The 23,946-nt window shown below is 50.0% G+C and overlaps 1 pseudogene; it reads right to left on the bottom strand.

The window, feature by feature from the left end:
- Positions 1-160: 160 nt before the first annotated feature.
- LOC141206888 (uncharacterized) lies at positions 161-19,299 on the bottom strand (annotated as a pseudogene).
- Between the last annotated feature and the right edge of the window lie 4,647 nt (positions 19,300-23,946).

Here is a 23,946-nt window from a genome sequence, read left to right as displayed (position 1 = left end):
TTCTCCTGGTTCGCTGTTGATGAGGCATCTGTTTCTGGGGCCAACTGGTCTTCACGAGGACCCAAGGTCTCTGCTGTTTCTCGTGTAGTCATCGGTGGAAATGTCAAAACTGGTACCACCACTGCCTGGTTTACCTGAGTCCAAGACTGAGGAAATTCTCCTAATATGGTGCGGATTCTATCTGTTGAGGATTGTCTTGACCTCTACCTCTTTCACGCAGTTGATCTGGGCACACCTTCAGGTGGTTTCTAGATACAGTCGCAGAAGTTCTCCGTCCATCTTTAGTAATGAGGCAAACCTTACTGTTGTCAAAGTGAGAGGGCAAGATGGTATACTGCTCAGCCTCCCACTGGTCTTCCAGCTTATGAGTTCTCCGCTTTCTTTTCAGCACCTGTTCTCCTGGTGACAAGGGAGCAGCAGGGGCTTGCTGATTGTAATCTTTCTCTTGTTTCTGTCTGGCTCGCAATAGACTCTATTCCATGCACTGTTGTACTTTACGGTACTGTAGCTGTCTTTCAGTGTCCCAGTCTGTGTCTGGCTGTACTGCTGCTGGTGTTAGGACACCCATGTCCAGATCGATGGGAAGTTTACTTGGTCTTGCCCGCATCAGGTAGGCTGGGGTACAGTTGGTCGAATTCACCAGAATGTGATTGTACAGGTCCACCAAGTCTGGTAACTTCTCGGGCCACCGGTTGCACTCTTCCAGAGGTACAGTTTTAACAAGTCAATCACCACCTCGTTCATCTTTTCGCACAGACCGTTGGTTTGCGGGTGATAGGGTGTTGTCCGAATTTTCTTACTGCCGTACAGGTTGCAGAATTCTCTAAATATCTCCGCTTCAAAAGCTAAACCTTGGTCTGTTAGGACTTGCTCAGGATAGCCATGAGGTCGACAGTAGTGCTCTTGAAAGGCTTTAGCAGCTGTCCTCGCCGTCTGGTCCTTGACTGGTACAACCACTAGGAAACGGGAGTAGAGGTCCACAATCGTTAAGGCGTAGGTGTATCCCGACCGACTCAGGGACGCCTTCACATGGTCCAGGGCCACGATTTCAAGTGATTGTCTTGTGATGATGGGTTGTAAGGGGGCTCTCTGGCTACCACGATCTCTTCGTCTTAGATTGCATGGGCCACACTCTCGACACCACCTCTCGATGGAACTTCTCATGTTCATCTAGAAGAAACGCTCACAGATCAGGACCTCAAACTTCTTCCACCTGAAGTGTCCTGCCCCGTCGTGGTAAGCTTCCAGGACCATTAGCGCATCCTTCATTGGAGCCACTATCTGCCATACCAGCTCGTGCGTGCGGGAGTTGATGGTTCTTCTGCACAATTTACCTTCATAAAACAACAACTTGGCTCTCTCCTTCCACAGCTGCAAGGCTTCTGGGGGTGCATCCGGGCCTTGGGACGAATTGGCTTGGCTCAGCGGTTCTTTCACCATGTGGACGGCCGGGTCACTGTCCTGCGCTTCTGCCCATCCATGGTGGGGCAATGGGTTGAAAGTGACTTCTTGAACAGCCGACTGCTTGTTTTTCACACAATGGGAGCATTGGGAAGCACCCTGGCGGTGGAAGGCCGGCATCTCAATTTCTTCGAGGTCTTCCAAATCTTCTCCTGAGTCTGGTAAGTTCGGCATGCGGGACAAAGCATTGTCATTGGCGTTCTTGTTTCCTGCTTGATATTTGATCACAAACTTGTAGTTAGACAGCCGAGCCATCCATCGTTGTTCTAGGGCACCAAGCTTCGCAGTCTCCAGGTGTGTCAGCGGGTTGTTATCGGTGAAGACTGTAAATCTGGAGGATGTGAGGTAGTGTTTGAACCTCTCAGTCACTGCCTAGACTATGGCCAGGAACTCCAGCTTGAAGGAGCTGTAGTCGGTGGGGTTCCTTTCGGTAGGGCAAAGCTTCCTACTGGCATAGGCGAAGACCCTCTCTTTGCCTTTCTGCATTTGAGACAACTCGGCTACTAACCCAACGTTGCTGGCATCTGTGTACAGGATAAACGGCTGACCATAGTCGAGGTAAGCCAGGATTTTGTCTCCCGTGAGAGCTAGCTTCAAGCGGTTGAAGGATTCTTCCACCCTGGCATCCCACTCAATCGGAGAGCTCTTGGTCTTCGCCTTTTTGAAGTGGCCCACAAAGAGGTCCTGAAGGGGAGCTGCTATCTTGGTAAAGCCCTTGATGAATTGTCGGTAATAGCCAACCAATCCTAGAAATTGTCGTACCTCACGAATGGTAGTTGGCTTCTGCCAGTCCTTGATGACGGTGACCTTATCCGGGTCTGGTGACACGCCTTCTGCGCTCACAACATGGCCTAGGTATTGTACCTTGGGTTTCAGGAGATGACATTTGGACGGCTTCACCTTGAGACCAAAGTTGAATAAGGCTTCGAAAACCTCAGCTAGGTGTTTCAAATGGTCTTCGTAGGTTCTGGAATAGACAATGACATTGTCCAGGTATAACAGTAGCGTTTCGAAGTTATTATGCCCAAGGCAACACTCCATTAATCTCTGGAACATTCCAGGGGCGTTGCATAGCCCGAATGGCATACAGTTGAACTCACATAAGCCCATTGTGTTACGCTCGCGCCCGGACTAACTGGCGTGAGCGTGATTAGTGATCCCACTGTACCACGAACCAAGGAGTGCTTGGAGGGGCGTAAATAAGTATCAACCCGATCCGACCAAGGTCGCACGGCGGCTCAGTCGACTCCGTGAACCAGGGAGGAACCGAGCAGAGGGACCAGGTGCTACTCCAGGTCAGACCCCTCTCACAGCTGTTGACCCACACCGGGGAATGCAGGAACAGGCAGGTTAGGCTGGCATACAGACAGGTGGGTACTGGCAGGCATGGCTGGTATGCAGACAGGTGGGTACTGGCAGGCACGGCTGGTATGACCGCAGGTGGGTACATAGCAGGCACGGCTGGTATGAAGGCAGGTGGGTACTGGCAGGCACGGCTGGTATGCAGACAGGCGGGTGCTGACAGGCACGGCTGGAATGCAGACAGGCAGATACTGGCAGGTATGAATGCAGGCTGGATAGGGACCAGTACAGACTGGGATACAGGAACAGAGCCGCAGGTGCAGTGGACTAGCAGAGCAAAACCGCAAGAGCGGTGAACAAGCAGAGCGGAGCAAAACCGCAGGTGCGGTGAACAAGCAGAGCGGATCAAAACCGCAGGTGCGGTGAGCAAGCAGAGCGGAGCAAAACCGCAGGTGCGGTGAGCAAGCAGAGCGGAGCAAAACCGAAGGTGCAGTGAACAAGCAGAGCGGAGCAAAACCGCAGGTGCGGTGAACAAGCAGAGCGGAGCAAAACCGCAGGTGCGGTGAACAAGCAGAGCAGAGCAAAACCGCAGGAGCGGTGAACAAGCAGAGCGGAGCAAAACCACAGGTGCGGTGAACAAGCAGGGCGGAGCAAAACCGCAGGTGCGGTGAACAAGCAGAGCGGAGAAAAACCGCAGGTGCGGTGAACAAGCAGAGTGGAGCAAAACCGCAGGTGCGGTGAACAAGCAGAGCGGAGCAAAACCACAGGTGCGGTGAGCAAACAGAGCGGAGCAAAACCGCAGGTGCGGTAAACAAGCGGAGCAGAGCGGAACCGCAGGAGCGGTGAACAAGCAGAGCAGAACAGAACCGCAGGTGCGGTAAACAAGCGGAGCAGAGCGGAACCGCCGAAGCGGTGAACAAGCAGAGCAGAACAGATCAGAAGGTGAAGGCAGACAGGACAGGGCTCTGTTCACATGGAACAGATTGGAAAATACAGGAAGATGGTTAGAACACAGGAGGTACATACGGAGACAGGGAAAGGGGACAATCAGAACCAGATACACACAAGGTACTTACAATGAAGTAGCGAGTGGACACAAAACTCACAAACAGAAGTACAGAGACAACGAGTTGGAGTTAGGTGCAGGTTCAGACACTGCAGGAAAAGGGAAGGTACGGACATAGAGAGAAACAAGTTCAGACAGGAACTGAACCGGGAACAAGATACAGGAACGAGCCTGGGAACTCAGCCCCCAGGGTGGTGGAAACAGACTAGAAGTCAGAGATACAGGTAGCGGCCCTGGGTACTCAGCCCCCAGGGTGGCAGAACAGACTAGATACAGGACAGGACCTGGCAACTCAGTTCCAAAGGCAAACTGAGTGAAAGTGTTGCTCAGGCACCTTCTACTGGGTGGAGGGGGTTTAAGTATCCAGTGACTCACAGCAATAGGCTGGGGACGCATTAGGACTGTGCACACAGTAGCTATAAGAAACAAGCAGAAGGCCACGCCGACGCCCTAAGCAATCAGACAAGAGACATGGACAGAGCAGGTACTGGAGCAAAGAGTGCAGCATGGACTGACAGGTAAGATTGCGGTCTTGCATGGTGGGAGGTGGTGCACCATGCAAGCACGCCGCCAGGGATGTTACACATTGGTGTAGTGAATGCGGTCTTCTCTTTGTCTGCCTCTGCAATGGGAACCTGACAGTACCCACTGGTGAGATCCAGTATTGAGAAGCATTTAGCTGATTTCAGGGCAGCTAGCGACTCCTCGATACGCAGCAAGGGATAGGCGTCTTTATGGGTGATTGATTGATCTGCCTATAGTCGACGCATATACGCCTGATACCATCCTTCTTTTTGACTAGTACCAAGGGGGCTGCCCAGGGGCTACAACTATCCCTTATTATTCCTGCCTCTTTCATTTCTCGCAACATGCTCTTGGCACATTGATAGTGAGCCGGAGGGACAGGACGGTATCTCTCTTTAATAGGGGGGTGGTCTCCCGTAGGGATATGGTGCTGGATCCCTTTTACTTGCCCAGAATCCAGGGGGTTCTTACTGAATACCCTTTCGTATTCCTGGACTACCCGGTGGACCCCATCTTTCTGATGTGAAGGGGTGGAATCAGTACCAATGCGCAGTTTCTGACACCAGTCCTCCAACTGTCCCAAAGAGCCGTTGTCCTTCGTAGTTTCAGACGGGTCCAAGGGTTCTACTGCCTGGATTGCGTTATTACTAACAGTAAAGAGCTTGGCTACTGTAGCGTACCTGGGTAAGCTGGCCTCTTTTTCCCCACAATTTAAAACTCGTATGGGTACCCTCCCCTTTCTGACATCCACCACCTCTCGGGCTGTCAGGATAGTGGGTCTGCTGTCAGAGTAAACGGGCTCTACCAAGGCCTGGTAGTCTTGGCCTCTGATGCCCATGGCTGCACTACACCATATCATCATTTCATTCTTGGGGGGTAGCACAATGGGGTACGGGTCACTCACCCTTACTCTGCCAATCTCTCCACCTGACAACTCTACCTGTTGTCTTTGCATGAGTGCTCTAATCTCTTTGTGCTGGGCTCGTTGTTGTCCTGCTTTGGCAGTTTCAACTACCTGCTGTAGCAACACAATTATCTCTCCAGTTTTCAATAATGTTTGTACCTAGGGTGATCATGGGATGGCATTCACGTTTATCAATGTCCACAATTATCAAACCCTGCGATTTAAATTCCACTCTCCCCACCTCTTTATACCCCACCTTAGGCAAGGGCTGACCGTTTCTTGCTACTATAGTCAAGTCATCATCAGGGCGATGGGTAAGGTCAGTGTCAGCCCAATAGCGTTTGTAAAGGATATGAGACATCGTGGTCACTTGGGAACCAGTGTCCACGAGAGCGTTCAATGGAATGCCATCAATCACGACGGGAAGGATCGGCCGTCCCTCTATGTACTTGTCCCTCCAGTTGTGTGGACCAGGTTGCTTTACTCCTGGGGGTTCGTCCTTTGCCCCAGGGGTCGTTCGTTTAACGGACACCACCTTACGATGTGACCCACCTTGACGCAGCGTCAGCAGATGGGCCGCCCGGTCGGGTCGTAGCAGTCGGTGCCTCTTCCTTTGGTGCGGGTGGATGGGATCCTCTTCTGTCGTCATTCGGACTCGAGGCCAGCTGGATCTTCTCTGTAGGGGAAGACACTTTCAGAGACTGAACTGTTTTTGCCAATGCAGCCATACTTCTGGTTAGCTCTTGTACCTGTAGACGTAAGTCTGCAGAGGGTTCGTTACTCAGTGTCAGGGCATCAGCCTCAACAGGTTCCTGGGGCAAAGACACTGCCTCCTGGTGGTAGAGTATTGCTGGGCATTTAGTGGGCGCGGTGTCGCTAGGGGTCGTCTCTCGTAGCACACGGATTGCCCTGTCCTTAAATTGAGCAAATTTCATGTCAGGGTTTTGTAAGGACATTATACGCAATTGGGTCTTATGCATGGTAGACAGCAGTCCTTCTATAAATTGCTCTGTTAATAGCTTGTCCTCTTCCTGCACGCTGTCAGGATCAATCTGCTTAATAGCTCGCAGCGCCTCCTGGAGGTTGAGGGCATAGTCTCTCACACTGTCCTGCACCCTTTGTTTGCAGCTAAACAACCGCATTTTTATTTCTGCCGCGGTGCGGGTATCAAAAGTGTCTTGCAGCTTTGTTAAGATGTGCTTGACTGTCCGTTTATCAGTGTCCGGCCAGGACCTGACTTCCCTCTGCGCGGCACCAGTTACCTGACCGATTAGAATGCTGACCGATTAGAATGCTGACCGATTAGAATGCTGACCTTCTGCCCTACGGCCAAGGGGTAAACGTCAAACAGGCTGCGCAGTCTCTCTTTGAAATCTCTAAGGGTATGCGACTCCCCTGAGTATTGTGGTAACCAGGCCGCTCCTGGGATGTATGGCATAGACAGTGGCAACATGGGGGCTGCGGCAGCACCTGCTGTTGGAGCTTCGCCTAAGTTGGGCATCTCCCCCCCCCCCCCTAGTTCACCCTTGCCGGGGTAGGACTCACTGCTCCGGATGCTTATATCGTCGCTCCTTGCACAGCCGGTCACCGAGACTGCTCTGCTGGTCACTGTACAGCCACACTCTTGCTGCACAGCTTCTCACACTTGTATTGTATTCACAGAGCTGCAGCGATTTTTAGATGCCACCGTACTTCCTGCTGGGTTAAGCAAGTGACATTTAATGGAGAATTTTTGTCATCACTGATCATGTTTTCTGTCATGCGATTTTCTTGTGTAAATACTGTTGAAAAAAAATAATTTAGCATATTGGCTTTTTCCTCATCCTCATCCACCATTTCATCCAGACTATTTTTAAGGGGGCCTACACTATCATTTTTTAGTTTCTTACTATTTGTGGAGTTAAAGAATATTTTGGGGTTATTTTTACTTTCTCTGGCAATGATTCTCTCTGTCTCAATCTTTGCTGCCTTGATTTGGTTTTTACAGAATTTATTTCATTTTCTGTATTTATTTAATGCCTCATCACTACCTACTTGCTTTAGTTCTCTAAATGCTTTCTTTTTGTCACTTATTGCGCCCCTTACAGCTCTATTTAGCCATAGTGGTTTCCTCCTATTTCTAGCATGTTTATTCCCATAGGGTATATATTGTGCACAGGTCCTATTCAGGATATTAATAAATGTCTCCCATTTGCTTTGTGTAGTTTTATGTCTCAGAATATCATCCTAGTGGGGCGTGGCCTTAGACACTCGCCTTGTTACTCTCTCAAATTCCCGTCAGACTCCGTCTTGTGTATTTTCAGTTCCTGACACTTAGTAAAGTATCTACATTTTTGTCAATAAGATCACTTTTTGAATCTAAATTTACTATTGGTGTACAGGAAAACCACGGAAGGATTTGCCCTTGCACCAAAATCCATGTCAATATGAATGAGCCGTGAGTTTTTTTTAAAAATAATACTTTAAAACTGCTTGGAAAATAATTAATAATCTCAAGCGACAAACACAAAACTGCAAAATATAATTACTGCTCTGAGGATCTGTTGGAATAATCCAAGCCTGACATCTCTTGGGAAGGTAAATATTTCTCTATATCTTTCAGGCAACAATGACTCCACTTGAACAATATGAACCTTTCAGGTGACGTCTGTGCCGACCTCTTGTGTCCTCGAGTTTTTTCTAATTACCCAATGTCTCTTTGACCCACACCATTCAGGTTTCTAAATACCGCAAGGACTTTGATCAAAGCGATGAAGAATTTAACCAAGATCTCTGCGTTTCTCCTCATCGGCCTCTCAGATCATCCGCACAACTTACATCTTCTCTTCGTTGTCTTCTTCTTCATCTATATCTTGACTGTCATTACAAACTTTCTGATCATCATTTTTGTCTTCACCGACTCCCAGCTTCACACTCCAATGTACTTCTTTCTCGGAAATTTGGCCTTCATAGACGTCTCCTACTCTTCGGTCACGGCTCCTAAAATGCTCCTTGACATGGTCACAGAGAACCACTCAATATCTTTTCCAGCCTGCAGTACCCAAGTCTTCTTCTTCATCTACTTGGCCAGTGGGGGGGTCATCTTGCTCTCTGCTATGTCCTATGACAGATACATTGCCATCTGCCACCCCCTACACTACACGCAGATCATGTCCTGGACGGCTTGTACCTACATGGCCTCTGGAGTTTGGGTGCTTGGGTTCCTCTACTCCTTGGTCCACACTTTATTCACACTCAGGTTGACCTTCTGTGGTCCAAACACCATCCATAACTTCTTCTGTGACCTTCCTCATCTGTTCCAGATCTCTTGTACTGATATTTTCCTAAACATCTTGGTCTTATTATTGGTAGGAGGAAGCTTCGGAATTGGGGCTTTTTCCGTCACATTTGTCCCCTACTTTCGCATCTTACGCACCGTTCTCAGGATCCGGAGCAGTCACGGAAAGCTTAAAGCCTTCTCCACCTGCACCTCTCATCTGACGGTGGTGTTTATCTTCTATGGGTCCATTATCTTTATCTATTTTGTGCCGACCACCAGTAATCTCTTTACTCTTAACAAGGTGGTTTCTGTGACATATGCCCTCATTAACCCTTTACTTAATCCCCTGATCTACAGTATCAGAAACAAAGACTTGAAAGATGCCGTCAAGAGAGTCATCTATCCATGTAAGCAAAAAATTGACCATCTGTTATATTATCAGATTGGGGTTTAGTGGCGCTGAGGCGGCATCACGACCTTCTTACGGTAGAATCCCGGGTTGTAATCCAACCTATGGTTTTTTAGAGGTCAAGAAAAGGTCATTTTTTCCTTTTCTTGTCTTATCGTATTTCTTATTGTAATATTGGCCTGAGGAAGGTGCTGGTCCAGTGCCGAAATGAGTCGCTTATTTTATCCTGAATAAATCTGTTACTTCCATTTCTGCGTATCTTCTTAAATCAGTAGCACCGTTCGTCACCTTTTTTTATTTTTAACCTTTTTACCCCTGGTAGCGGCGGTCCATTGCCAAATTATCGGCATCATAGCTCCCATCGCTGAGTGCGTACAAACAATGACAGGTAGGACCATCGGAGCTTCCGTTATACTGTAAATGGTCACAGGAAAGAATTGTGATAGTTTATTATCTAATCCTGTTACATTTTTAACAGGTTATTTTGCTGCATAGGAAGTAGAGAAGACATTATTAGTATTAGTATAGTCACGATATGTCCATGCATTGTACCAGGGCACTTGTAGATAGACCACATAGGAGGGTCTGTGGAGACATTGTGAGCCCCGGCTTATAAAGGGCCTATAAGATGTGGGCAGTAGGATCCTGCTCAGGGCCCTGGACCTGCAAAAACAAAGGTGAGGAACAATTACCAAATCTTATGACGCGCCCCCTGGGCCTGTGCTGTGGTGCAGCGTTGCGCACGCGGGGAATACCCGGAGCCGGATCTGGTGGGGGTAGTAGTCCTCGTGGCGGTGACCCGGTCCGTGCCCAGGGTGTCAAACTAAATGGCAGTATTTAGCAGTAGATGTTAGAATGTTCGACTACGCCACCCGTGGATTGCGGTCACGGAACCGCCGCTGCACGGCAGTCCGCTGAGGCCGGTGTTGTTTGTGCAGCTGAGAATGAGATGACTCCCCACGGGAGGAGTATGGCCTCAGGGCAGATCTGTTAGAGATGATGATGGGAGTGATGGTGCGGGTGTCCCAGTGCTGAGGGTGCAGGTGTGACGGCAGGAACACAGAGGCGGGAAGTGCAGTTTCAAAAGCTTTACTCACACTTTACTCAGATCCTTGTGCACAGTAGGACCACCCGAGCCGTGCTGCGTCCACCAGGTCAGGGACTCGGCCAACTCCCAGGCGATTCCAGAGCGTGGTCCAGAGCTCCCCTCTCTTCCTTCCTACTGGCCGTCCTCACCAGGGACCCACCTATGTCCGGCTTCCTCGGGCCTTATGGGGCAAAACCTCTCTCCGGCTTTCCTGACCCTATGTGGCGTGCCTTCCTGGTGGATGTGGCGAGGGGTCACGCCAAAGCTTGACCACGACCTCCGGTTCCTGGCTAAGGATGATTGACCTCCACCAGTTTGGGATCCGGTACCCTTCTCTGCCAACCCTTCACCCGTTTTAGTTCACTCATGGGATCTCAGGGTTCCTTCTGCTTGCGTCTCTGGGCCTTTCCTAGTGTTCCTCTTCTTCCTTCCCTCTCTTTGCTTCAGGCCTGGCTCTGGAGCTGGGCCCAGACGGAGCCACAGCTCCCCCTCAGCCCTCTCTGGCTGAGCTCCCCTCTCCACTCCTCCAGGCTGAACAGACCTCTGTCTTAAGATGGTGCCCACCTTATATACTCCCTCTGACACCCGAGCCCAGGTGACTAGCACCCAATGGGCTCCTACCTATGCCCAGAGTCCCTCCCCTATCTGCTCCTACACTACTGGGATGTCCCCCCCCCCCCCCACTCCAGCCAGGGACAGACGCTGTCGTACCTGCACATCTATATGGTGGGAGTACCGTTGTTCTGTCCCCCGGAAATGGGGTGAGTGTAGTGCATGCAGCTATCTGAGCTCTGTCCCACACTCCATCCTTACCCGGGAGTGGAATACCACACCTCTGGTTTGAGGTGCAATACTCCTGTAGCAGCCGAGTCCTCGGGGTGCTACACTTACCTAGATGTGGGTGAGAAGACACAAGTGATGGGCAAAGGAGGAAGTCAACCACTGAGTCTTTGTTCTGCGCAAGAGAACCAGCAGACACCAACAAGAGATGAGAGAAATTCCCAAAATTTGTTTCATCTTCAAGTCGGCTGAAAAATTCAAATAGATCCGACGCGAAAAGTGTGCTGCAAAGAATCCAACTGTCCGGAAAAGGCGTGTGTAACACTCTGAGGTCTCCTAGGACTGATTCCAAACTCTTTCAAGCTTTTTATTAGAAATACAACCTTAGTGACCTCAGCATATACAGTGGGGGAAATACGGATTTAATCCCTTGCTGTTTTTGTAAGTTTGCCCACTGACAAAGACATGAACAGTCTAAAATTTTAAGGGTAGGTTAATTTTTAACATTGAGAGATAGAATATCCAATAAAAAAAGGAAGAAAATCACATTGTATGAATTAGATAATTTTTTTTGAATTTTGCAGTGAGAAATAAGTATTTGATCCCTCTGGCAAATAACACTTAATAGTTGGTGGCAAAACGCTTGTTGGCAAGCACAGCAGTCAGACACTGTTTGTAGTTGATGATGAGGGTTGCGCACATGTCAGGAGGAGTTTTGGTCCACTCCTCTTTACAGATCATCTCTAAATCATTCAGATTTTGAGGCTGTCACTTGGCAACTCGGAGCTTCAACTCCCTCCATAAGTTTTCTATGAGATTAAGGTCCGGAGACTGGCTAAGCCACTCGATGACCTTAATGTGCTTATTTTTGAGCCACTCCTTAGTTGTCCTGGCTGTGTGTTTTGGGTCATTGTCTTCCTGTAAGACACAGCCACGACCCATCTTCAATGCTCTTACTGAGGGAAGGAGGTTGTTGGCCAAAATCTCGCGATACATGACCCCATCCATCTTCCCTTCAGTACGGTGCAGTCGTCATGTCTTCTTTTCAGAAAAGCACCCCCAACATATAATATTTCCCCCACCATGCTTCATGGTTGGGATGATGTTCTTAGGGTTGTTCTCATCCTTCTTCTTCCTCTAAACACGGCGAGATGAGTTAATGCCAAAGAGTTCAATTTTTGTCTCATCTGATCACAGCACCTTGTTCCACTAACTCACAGAATCATCCAGGTGTTCATTGGCAAACTTCAGACGGGCCTGCACATGTGCCTTCTTGAGCAGGGGGACCTTGCGGGCACTGCAGGATTTTAAACCTTTAAGGCGTAATGTGTTACCAATGGTTTTCTTGGTGACTGTGGTCCCAGCTGCCTGGAGATCATTAACAAGTCCCCCCCGTGTAGTTTTAGGCTCACCTTCCTCATGATCAAGGATACCCCACGAGGTGAGATTTTGCATGGTGCCCCAGATCGATGTCGATTGACAGTCATTTTGTATTTCTCCTATTTTCTTACTATTGCACCAACAGTTGTCTCCTTCTCACCTCAGCGTCTTACTTATGGTTTTGTAGCCCATTCCAGCATTGTGCAGGTCTATGATCTTGTCCCTGACATCCTTAGAAAGCTCTTTGGTCTTGCCCATGTTGTAGAGGTCAGAGTCTGACTGATTAATTGAGTCTGTTGACAGGAGTCTTTTATACAGGTGACTATGTCAGACAGCTGTCTTTGATGCAGGTAACGAGTTGATTAGGAGCGTCTAACTGGTCTGTAGGAGCCAGAACTCATAATGGTTTGTAGGGGATCAAATACTTATTTCTCACTGCAAAATGCAAAAAAAATGATCTAATTTATATAATGTGATTTTTTTGATTTTTTTGGGATATTCTATCTCTCAATGTTAAAATTAACCTACCCTTAAAATTATAGACTGTTCATGTCTTTGTCAGTGGGCAAACTTACAAAAACAACAAGGGATCAAATACTTATTTCCCCCACTGTATGGCAATGGGTAGACGGATCGTAGCCAGAGGGAAAAGCCTGTTCAATAACACACAGCAGTGACAGAGTTTTATTGAGTTTCAAAATTAAAAATATAACATTTTTATTAATGACAACTGTCCGGACCGCCGGTGAGGATTGTGGCCGCTGCTGATGACCTGGCGCGGGGTCTTTCCTTTTACATCATCTTGTTCATTGTTTCTTTTACCAAACATTTTGAAATGAGGAACTTCTGAGCGCAGTGACGTGGAGTGACGTGGAGTGACGTGGAGTGACGTGGAGTGGCGTGGAGTGGCGTGGAGTGGCGTGGAGTGGCGTGGAGTGGCGTGGGTTGCCAGCGCCTGGGGCAAGTGTTTTGCGCCCCCTATCCCGTGCACCGTTAGCACCCACGAGTCCCCTCCACCCTTCCAGCATTGCAGCCCTTATCCCCCAGTTTGCTCTTTGACCCTCTATTTATTTTCTGCTGTTTGCTGAATTTTGACATCAAAATAAAAAGTTATACGTTCTTATGTCTTTTTTAACTTATTGTAACTATTTTATTACCCCAGTCCTGAGCTTTGTCCTAATCCATGTAAAGGTTCGAAAAATATCTAAAAGTTTAAATGTTTATCATAGGGCAGCACGGTGGCTCAGTGGTTAGCACTGCACGGTGGCTCAGTGGTTAGCACTGTACGATGGCTCAGTGGTTAGCACTGTACGATGGCTCAGTGGTTAGCACTGCAGTCTTGCAGCACTGGGGTCCTGGGTTCAAATCCCACCAAGGACAACATCTGCAAGGAGTTTGTGTGTTATCCCCGTGGTTGTGTGGGTTTCCTCCGGGTTCTCCAGTTTCCTCCCACACTCCATAGGGAATGTAGATTGTGAGCCCCAATGGGGACAGTGCCCATAATGTCAGTATATTGTCTGAATTGTAAAGCGCCGCAGAATATGTTGGCGCTATATAAATAAAAAGATTATAATGTTAGCGGGTTTGTTTTACACAATGCCCTATATTATATTTGTGACCAGTTCCTCAGCAGTGAGAGGAGGGGCGGAGCGCTGCGGGAGAGCACAATGCGGCCTTTGTCACCTCAGTTGCTGCCTATGCAGAGTGCAGCAGTGAAGATCAATTTGATTTCAGCTGCTGTGCTCTGTATAGGCATTGACAGAGACGACAAAGCTAATGGTATCATATTAAGAACTGCATCATCTCAGTCGCTGCCTATGAAGAGTGCAGCAGTCCATGGCAAACTCATCTTCAATGCTGCGCTCTGCATAGGAAGCTGCGTTACAACTGATAGTGGGGCCGTGGCATAATTGTACTCATCTAGCTGGCCAGCTGCTGGGTGAGAACTTACTGCACCCCAAAAAGAAGCAGCAGTAGGGGAAGGGTTAAGTTTTGTGCTTCATGCAATACCTCTGGGTGAGACTGCACTGATTATTGAGAATTATTCAGATTCGAAAACTTTGACAAATTTAGAATAATTTGTGCCAAACTCAATTTGTACAAAATCAACTCGATCATCTGTATCACCAAGACTTGTCTATTATTATTATTATAAGGCTCGGACTGGCCTGCCGGGAAATCGGGGAATCCCCTGATGGGCCTCACTGCTGGGCCAGCACTGATAAGAGATGCAAAGCTCCTCCCCCTCCTAGACTAGCACAGTGATGCATTGCTTGGCTAATCCCCATCCATAGCAGCACACTCCCTCCTTCTCCTGCTGTGCTGGCTCTAGGTGTTGGAGTCAGACTGACACCTGTGCAGGAGAGGTGCCACTGACAGTAACACCTCTCCAGCACAGGTGTCAGTCTGACTCCAACACCTAGTGCGAGTACAGCAGGCGAAGGAGGGAGTGTGTGTGACATGCAGAAGAAGTGCTGTTGCAGAGTGTGACAAGCACAAGTAGTGCTGTTTCTTTAAAACCATTCAGCAACTATTAGAAGTAACACAAGCACAGGAGACTGGGAGTGTTGCGCTCCAGAAGCATCCAGCAACTAGAGGGGTTAACACAGTCACAGGAGAAGGGAAGTGTTTTAGCAGAGCCCCAGGGGGATTGTGGGGAAGTCGTTTCCTGTCTAGATGGAGCCGAAGAGAAAGGTGGCTTATGATCTGTATCTCACAGAAGGCAAGGGAACAGAATTCAGGTCAGGAGGGAAGCTAAACACAGGTCAGATAGACTCCTTGACCTAACATTGTGGAGTATAGTCGGCCAGGAAGATCAGGACTGGAAGGAATCATCGCCCTCATCAAACCCTCCCCTCCCTCTATCTCCATGCAGGATAAAGAATGCTGTGTATGTAATGCAGGTGCCGGAATGCAACGCACAGAGACACAAGGCGAGAACAGTCAGAGATGATTATAAACAGTTTTATACAACAGGTATTCTGAAACAAGGGATTAGCAACAAGGGTAATGAACAGTGGTTTGAAATATCAGCAAAATACGAAATTTCTCAAAGTAAGGCGCAGTCTCTTAAAGTAAGGCGCAGTCTCTTAAAGTAAGATGATGCCCTCAATCATGGGAGACACCACGCAAGTTCTTTAACTGTGCATTTGGCCCTAGCGGGGGTCACCGGTTATTCCCGCTAGGCCGTGAGTCTCTTCTGGACAAATTCAATTAGATCACGTTGTGCTACTTTAGCCCCAACCGTTCCCCTCCCAACCTGAGTACATTAATCCAATTGTCCCCGGTACCGTGGGTGAACAGTGGAAGTTACGGCCCTGCTCACGTATGCAGCGTCTCTGATTCCGCTGGCGTGACTTTCCTGGGGCAACCGTCTCTCAACTCCTCTCTGCTTGGCCGTTGGAGGCAGTCTCTTGAGCCTTGGATAGGGGGGTCCAGGCCTCGTCTGTCGGCGGGCGACGTCGGGTTCCGCGAACTCACTCAGCACTGCGATCAGGTTCCTAGTCGCCTCAGCAGGCACAGCACTCGGGTCACAACTGTGAGGGATCCGGAGCTCTTTTACCGGTGCCCGGCTGGAGCACCTCTCAGGCCTCTGGATTTGGCCTGTCATGTGGGGTTTCTCAGGACGCAGGTAGCACGTCTGCTCCTTTCTGCTGCTTGGCGCCAAAGACCCCTCAGGTTTGGCGCGCTGGCCTCTTATCTCCTGGAACTCCTTCCTGGAAGTCACCTGATTGGGTCCAGCGTCTGAACCTGCCCTCCCTGCAACTTCCCTTGCATATTTTGGTTCCGCTTGACTGTATCTGGCCAGTAGATGGCAGTCTCGCTCCATCCTTGAAACGTCATGTTGAAGTCCTTTTACAAGCTTTCTTGCCTGTTCTACATTCCTCCCTCCTTTTTGCTCGCCAGTCCTCGCACGAGTGGACTTCTCGCAGAATTGATGTCTCCTTCCAGGCAGTGCAAGCTCAGACAGGAGTTGGGCACACTCCTGCGTTTTCTGTTGGATTCGAGACCAGATAAACTCTTCCTGAGCATACCGGTTAGGAGGAATTCCGGCATTAGCCCGCTCAGTTCTGCGGGGCTCTTCTTGCGGAGGAGACTCCGGGAGATCCGAGGAATCAACTACTGGGGATTGCAAATCATTTCCCGATTCATTCTGAGTTCCACTCGGGAGTGGCACCAGCGGTTCTGACGGGCCCAACTGCATTGTGGCCCATCCTTCTTCATCCCCCAAGGTTCCTGTATGTGGCACTTCAGCCAACACGTCTGAGGGCCCAACTCCGTTACAGACTTCTGCTTCAGAGGAGCAAGGTCGCAACATATTACGGTGCAACACCCTGGATGTCGCGGCGTCATCCCCTTCGGGCCTAACCTCGTAGACGGGGTTGTCTGGGTGAACCTTCCTCACCACCCGATATGGTATTGCCTCCCAACGATGGTCCAGCTTACTCCCAAATCGTTTAGCAGTCACCAGCACTCGTTCTCCTGGCTGAAGCGATCCACCTGTGGTCGGGGGCCGAACTGCATGCTCTTCTTCCTGAAACTTCTGAGCAACCAGTCTTCTCACGGTATGGAGTCGACGCTGGTATTCTCGAATCCAGGTACTTGGGCTACTGCCCGGGCCGGGGTCTTCTGAGTCTAGCTCCAGTTCGGTGATTTCTCGGCCACTTCTTCCAAACAGCAACATGTAGGGGGTGTAGCCGGTGGTTGCATGAACTCGATTATTATACACCCACACCAGCTCGGACACAAATTCGGGCCACTTCATCTTTTTGTCCGCTTCCAGTGTTCGCAACATATGCAACAGGGTTTGGTTAAAGCGCTCGCATGCACCGTTCCCTTGCGGGTGGTAGGGCGTTGTCCGGGAACGGTCGATCCCATAGATGCGGTATAGCTCATCCATCACTCGTCCTTGGAAGCAGGCTCCCTGGTCAGAATGTATTCGCTTCGGGCACCCATAAATCCGGATGAAATCTTGACAGATGGCCTTGGCTGCGGCTTCTGCTGTCTGGTCTTTAGTGGGCGTCACTACTGCGAACTTGGTGAAGTGATCAGTCATGACTAAACAGTGTCCATAACCGTTGTATGAAGTTCCTACCATCAGGTAGTCAATCATCAAGACTTCCAAGGGGGCAGAAGTTCGGATCGTCTGAATGGGAGCTCTTTGCTCAGGGGGCTTGTTCAACTCACACTGGCGACATGTTCGGCAGACCCCCTCGACTTCTTGTCGCAGTTGAGGCCAATACACCAGCCGTTGCAACCACCGGAAGGTCTTTTCTACTCCGAAGTGAGCACCTCTTCTATGAGCTTCTTGGGCTAGCTGTGTTGCTAGCGCTCCTGGAACTACCACTTGCCAGGTAGCATCAAACTCTCGAGGCAGCTGGATTCTTCGGCATAGCAAGCTGTCCTTCAGGAGGAGCCTCTCCCACTGGCCTAGGATTTGTAGGGTAGTTGGAAGTGAAGCGGCTCTGGTTTCCTGGTCGGGTCTCTGATTAAGGGCGACCCATTCTCACAACTTTGCTAGCTCCGGGTCAGATTGCTGCAGATGTATCCATTCGTCTCTTGAACGGCCCAGAATCTGAGTGGGCCTCGGGTCCTATCTGGTCTCTTGGGCGTCGACCACAGCAGCGGCGAACTGGCTGAAATCCGGGATCTCGTTGCCTTCGAGCTCCTCATCTCTGTCCTTCTTCGGCTCCGCCTGAGTGACCCGGGACAGGGCATCTGCATGTGTGTTCAGGGCCTTGGACTGATAGGCGATTTTATACTGGAATTTGGACATCCTTGCGCCCCACCGCTGTTTTAATGCGCCCAGTTTGGCATTCTCCAAGTGGGCCAAAGGGTTGTTATCTGTCAGCACTTGCACTTCTGACCCTGACAAGTACTCAGCAAATTTCTCGGTCATGGCCCACACCAGTGCCAGTAGCTTCAGCTTAAACGAATTGTAGTTGTCCGGATTCTTCTCCGTATCTCGGAGTGACCTGCTGGCATACGCGATCACTCGCTCTTTCCCTCCTTGTACTTGAGCCAGCACTGCTCCCAGTCCATACAAGCTTCCATCAGTGTACAACATGAAAGGCTGCGAAAAGTCAGCGTAGGCCAGAATTGGGGCATTTGTTAGCGCCATTTTCAATGCTCGGAATGCCTCTTCTTGTCGTGGGCCTCACTGAATGGGCTGCCGCTTGGCTGCCCCGGCCGTTCCTCTCAGCAATTCATTGAGCGGGATCGCAATCTTAGCGAAGTCTTTAATGAATCTGCGGTAGTATCCAGCAAGCCCCAGGAACGCCCTTAGTTCCCTTAGATTGGCGGGCGTGGGCCACTTCTGCACGGCAGCTACTTTCTGCGCAGTGGGGTGCACCCCTGCACAGGACACAGTGTGCCCCAGATATTAAATTTCTCGCTTGAAGAGACGACACTTACGAGGCTTAATTTTCAGGCCGTGCCTTTGTAGCCGTTCTAACACTTGTTCCAATCGGCGGAGATGATCCTCAAACGTAGCGGAATAGATAATTATATCGTCCAGATATATTAAAGTGGCTTCAAAGTTGAGGTCCCCCAAGCATCTCTCCATTAGCCGTTGGAAGGTTCCTGGCGCATTTGTTAGTCCGAACGGCATTCGATTGCACTCAAACAGGCCCATAGGGAGAACAAAAGCTGTCTTCGGACGATCCTTCTCAGCTACTGGGACCTGCCAATAGCCACTGGCCAGGTCGAGGGAGGAGAAGAATTTGGCGCTCCCTAGTGCAGATAGAGACTCTTCGATTCGGGGGAGTGGATAGGAGTCCCGTACTGTACAGGCATTCAGCTTTCGATAGTCTACGCAGAATCTCAGGGTACCATCCTTCTTTCGGACCAGCACGATCGGAGCCGCCCAGGGGCTCTGGCTTTCACGGATCACACCGTTCCGCAACATGTGGGCCAACAGCTCTTTCACCTCCTGGTACATTTGAGGTGGGATCTGCCAATATCTCTCTCGGATGGGAGCAGTATTTCCGGTGGGTATTTCATGCTGAATGTCCTGAGTGCACCCGAAATCATCTTCATGCTGTGCAAACACTCCCTGATATCGCTGTAGAAGTTGTTCGATCTGCCTTACTTGTCCAGCAGAAAACTCAGTCAGGTTAGCCTCCATTTCTTCCAGGAGGTGGCGTCCAGCCAACGGTTCTCTTCCATGCTCCTGGCTATTGAGGGACACCTCTAGGGTCCATGGCTTTCCTTCCACAGGTGCCAGCCCTATAGCGTCAGCTCTAGTAAGGGCTTCTGGCATTATGCACACTCGCGCCACCTCTTGTCGGGGCAACAACTGTAAACTGGTGCCACTTAAATTAATGCAGCGCACGGGTACTCGACCGTGCCGCACGGTGGCCAGAGTTCGAGCAATCAGGAGTCCTGAGGGCGCTTCCTCTCCCTCCACTTGTTCAATTTGAATGTCCACGCCCTCTAAGGACACATGTGCCAGCACCGGTAGAGTGAGTACAGTCTGTCCCACTGGCAGTGTCATTGTGGCTTTGGGTGGTATCGATACCTTACCAAGGTACTGAGAGGTAGTAGGCAACTTTTGAATCTGACTGACCCGCACGAGGTGCTGGAACACTCTCTTGCTAGCTGGGTCTCGAGTGGCGCGGGTCCAGTTGTTTCTGCTACAGCCCTCAGCCAGGAACTGTCCGACTTCTTTCAGCACATTCATGCCCAGGGTTACAATGGGCCCATCGCCTCCGGACCCTGTGGTCAGTACGATCCCTTTTCGACCTAGGTCCTTTCCACATGCCCGCACGGACATCCATACTACTCCCGCTACTGGGATAGGTAGTTGATTAGCCGCCACCTGTTTGACAGTGGATTCCCGGCAGGAACGAGCGACTTCAGGAAAGTGACTTTGGAAGTACGTCTCAGGCATAGTGGTCACTTGAGACCCGGTGTCCATCAAACAGCGGATCCGCTGTCCATTGAATTCAGCCCAGATGATGGGCCTCTCGGAGACAATGTCTTCAGAGCTCCCTCTTCTACTCTCTGAAGCTCGAGACCCCACGGTATGCTCCAGAACCGTGGGGCATTTTAGTTTAACGGCTGTCCCCTCCTCCTCCTTTCTCGGTTGGGACAGTCTTTGGAGATATGCCCCCTACCTCCGCAGGTCCAGCACTCCGGTCCTCGTTCTGCCGATAGATCGGGTACATGTCATGCTGGGGCCGGATAGGAACGTCTTTCTCGTTCTGGTCTCCGTCTGCGTTGAGCAGTACGGTCCGTCGGCAAGGGGGCAGTAGGAGTCTTCCTAATAGCATTCAGCTCACCCCGAATGTCTCGAATTTCCTGACGTATTTCCCGTACCCAATCAGGCTCTTGGTTGGTGAATCCAGGAGCAATTGCCTCATGACTTCTAACTGTGGCTTTGAGAACAGAAACCTCTCTCTCCAGGACTCTAGCTTCAGCCCCTACCTCCAGGAAGCCCATATCAGGGCTCAATCGCAGCCGATCCTTCAGGATCTGCCTCAGGGAAGGGTCTTTCAAGCCAGCAATCAGTTGGTCACGCAACACCTCATCCAATGGTCCCAGTCCTCGGTTCCCATCTCGAGTTTTCTTAGTGATATGGGCCGTCACTTCCTGTAATGCATTAACATACTGATTTACTGTCTCATTTTCCCCTTGGACCCGCTGAAACAACCGTAAGCGCAAGTGTCCCAAATCTGTAGTGTCACCGTGCATGTCCTCTAGCATTTTTATCACTTTATCCACGGTGTCACGGTCCCCAGGTGGGCGGTACATCACAGTCTGCCGGGCCTCTCCATCAAGGGTTAGGAGGGCCAGCTCCGCCTGGGCTAGAGGGTCAAGGGGATACATACGTAGCATACTTCTCAGTCTTTCTGCCCAGTCCCACAGTGACATGCCATCCCCGGTGAACTTGGGAAGATGGCTGAGCATAGCCCCTAGGGGTATATGGCTCCGGCCGGACCCAGCCACAGACTGATCCGCCATCTCTGCGTCTGAATGTTGCATCCTGCCGACTACGCCAAATGTAATGCAGGTGCCGGAATGCAACGCACAGAGACACAAGGCGAGAACAGTCAGAGATGATTGTAAACAGTTTTATACAACAGGTATCCTGAAACAAGGGATTAGCAACAAGGGTAATGAACAGTGGTTTGAAATATCAGAAAAATACGAAATTTCTCAAAGTAAGGCACAGTCTCTTAAAGTAAGGCACAGTCTCTTAAAATAAGGCGCAGTCTCTTAAAGTAAGGCACAGTCTCTTAAAGTAAGGCGCAGTCTCTTAAAGTAAGGTGATGCCCTCAATCATGGGAGACACCACGCAAGTTCTTTAACTGTGCATTTGGCCCTAGCGGGGGTCACCGGTTATTCCCGGTAGGCCGTGAGTCTCTTCCGGACAAATTCAATTAGATCACGTTGTGCTACTTTAGCCCCAACCGTTCCCCTCCCAACCTGAGTACATAAACCCAATTGTCCCCAGTACCGTGGGTGAACAGTGGAAGTGACGGCCCTGCTCACGTATGCAGCTCCTCTGCTTCCGCTGGCGTGATTTTCCTAGGGCAACCGTCTCTCAACTCCTCTCTGCTTGGCCGTTGGAGGCAATCTCTCGAGCCTTGGATAGGGGGGTCCAGGCCTCGTCTGTCGGCGGGCGAAGTCGGGTTCCGCGAACTCACTCAGCACTGCGATCAGGTTCCTAGTCTCCTCAGCAGGCACAGCACTCGGGTCACAACTGTGAGGGATCCGGAGCTCTTTTACCGGTGCCCGGCTGGAGCACCTCTCAGGCCTCTGGATTTGGCCTGTCATGCGGGGTTTCTCAGGACGCAGGGAGCACGTCTGCTCCTTTCTGCTGCTTGGCGCCAAAGACCCCTCAGGTTTAGCGCGCTGGCCTCTTATCTCCTGGAACTCCTTCCTGGAAGTCACCTGATCGGGTCCAGCGTCTGAACCTGCCCTCCCTGCAACTTCCCTTGCATATTTTGGTTCCGCTTGACTGTATCTGGCCAGTAGATGGCAGTCTCGCTCCATCCTTGAAACGTCATGTTGAAGTCCTTTTACAAGCTTTCTTGCCTGTTCTACATTTACAATTGAGTCCTTGTGAAGGAAAAGTCTGTGGTTGTGTATGCATTAAAACTATGCTGTACTGTGCTACAGGATAATAGACTGTGTACTGCTGTGCTACAAAGGAGATTGCACTGTTATTACTGGAGCCTGTTGCTCAAAGAGACATTTACATTGCACTGGCCGTGCCTCATTAAATGTTACTGTTCTACCATTTATGGGGATTCTTTCAAATGTGTCTGGTCAGCAATTGAATCTGTCCTGTGCCTGAGAGAAGCTGCAGCCTATGGTGGCCCGGAATAATGGTTCCCCCAGGATTCCAACGAATTCCTGTACCCGGTCTCACCCCTATCTGAACTTAGGCGGCATGTATGTAACATTGGTGGCCCGTACGGGGATCATCATGGAGACCCTCCAGTGCCACCTCTGAGAGGGAACCTTAAATCACCAACAAAAGAGAGGACCGTCAGAGCTGACTGGGAGGAAGTAATAGGATAACTGCGAGCCGAGTTGATTGAGGTGAAAAAGTTGATTCGTTCCAGGCCAGAACCGGTATCCCTCAGACCCAGGAGTGGGTTCCAAAACAGAAGATACCCGGCTTGTGAAGCGTGCCGTTCATCAAATCAGAGTACGGTGTGTGTCCACTGTCTAAGATGTGGTGAGGAGGGATATTATGCCAAGGAATGCCAATGGTCACGGTCGTTTGGGTTAAAAGACAGGAGGTTACCAGTGCGGGGCGACTGGTAACCGTGACACGGAGGAGGCCCCAGAAGAAAATCCAAATCTCACCAAACCCCAGAACGGCGCATGAGGTAAAACGGCTGCATCAGTACTATCCCCAAGTGTGTTCCCGTCTACAACAGCAGCAAGAGAGACAGGGGCATCAGTTACTTAATGCCCAGTGCGAAGGTCAAACGATGTACTCCTGGGAGGAGGATTCCTCGGTCAGTAAAGATCATCAGCCTAATCGGTGAAAGGTGCTTTATACAGTGCCAGCTAGATGGACTCCTAGTAAAAGCACTGTGGGACACAGGAGCCCAAGCGAGCCTATTAAATGAAGAATGGAGAAGGCGCTACCTGCCACATACTTGTCTTCGGTCATACTCGGCACTCGGTATAGCTCTTTTGAACTTCAAGATTTTAATATCATAATGTAAGTGCAGTCCAGGAAAACAACAAACGTTTTGGCCTACATGGCCTTCATCAGTGCAATCTGCACAAAACAAAACACATATCAAAATAAAACAAATAAAGTATATACAAAATAAAGTGTCAGAAGATGGTGGTAACCTGTAATGAATGCATCAGAGATCACAAATATACTAGTCGTCAACAAGTGAAAGAGACCTACCCGACCGCTTATGGAGACCAGTGAAACCGGACATGCCCCCTTCATTCCGGCCATTACGCCGGCGGTGATTCGCTCCACAGTGACTCCACACATGTCTCATAAGCCAGGATTGGCCAGTCAATTGTTTTACCACCTCTCCCACTCTAGCTAGTCGCGACCTACACTACCATTGGCCTCCTTAGTCCTTAGGTCCCACCCTACTTATATTTAAATCTATTTCTCTTACCACTTCACCCAGGGCAGACACTGGAACCAGCAGTGGACACTGTGTTCGAGCCCCACACGGTATTGGCAGGTGACACAGGTATAGTACTTCCCCTTTATCTCCACTGCTATGGGAATCAGGGTTTTTACTAAGGATTTACTCCATTATGCTTTCCTTAGGTCCTA

This window comes from Phyllobates terribilis, unplaced genomic scaffold (genome assembly GCF_046119375.1).
Source record: "Phyllobates terribilis strain yellow unplaced genomic scaffold, ASM4611937v1 Scaffold_143__1_contigs__length_4665640, whole genome shotgun sequence".
Lineage (NCBI taxonomy): Eukaryota > Metazoa > Chordata > Amphibia > Anura > Dendrobatidae > Phyllobates > Phyllobates terribilis.
The sequence above is the reverse complement of the archived record's forward strand: the minus strand, read 5'-3'. Positions and strand labels throughout refer to the sequence as shown.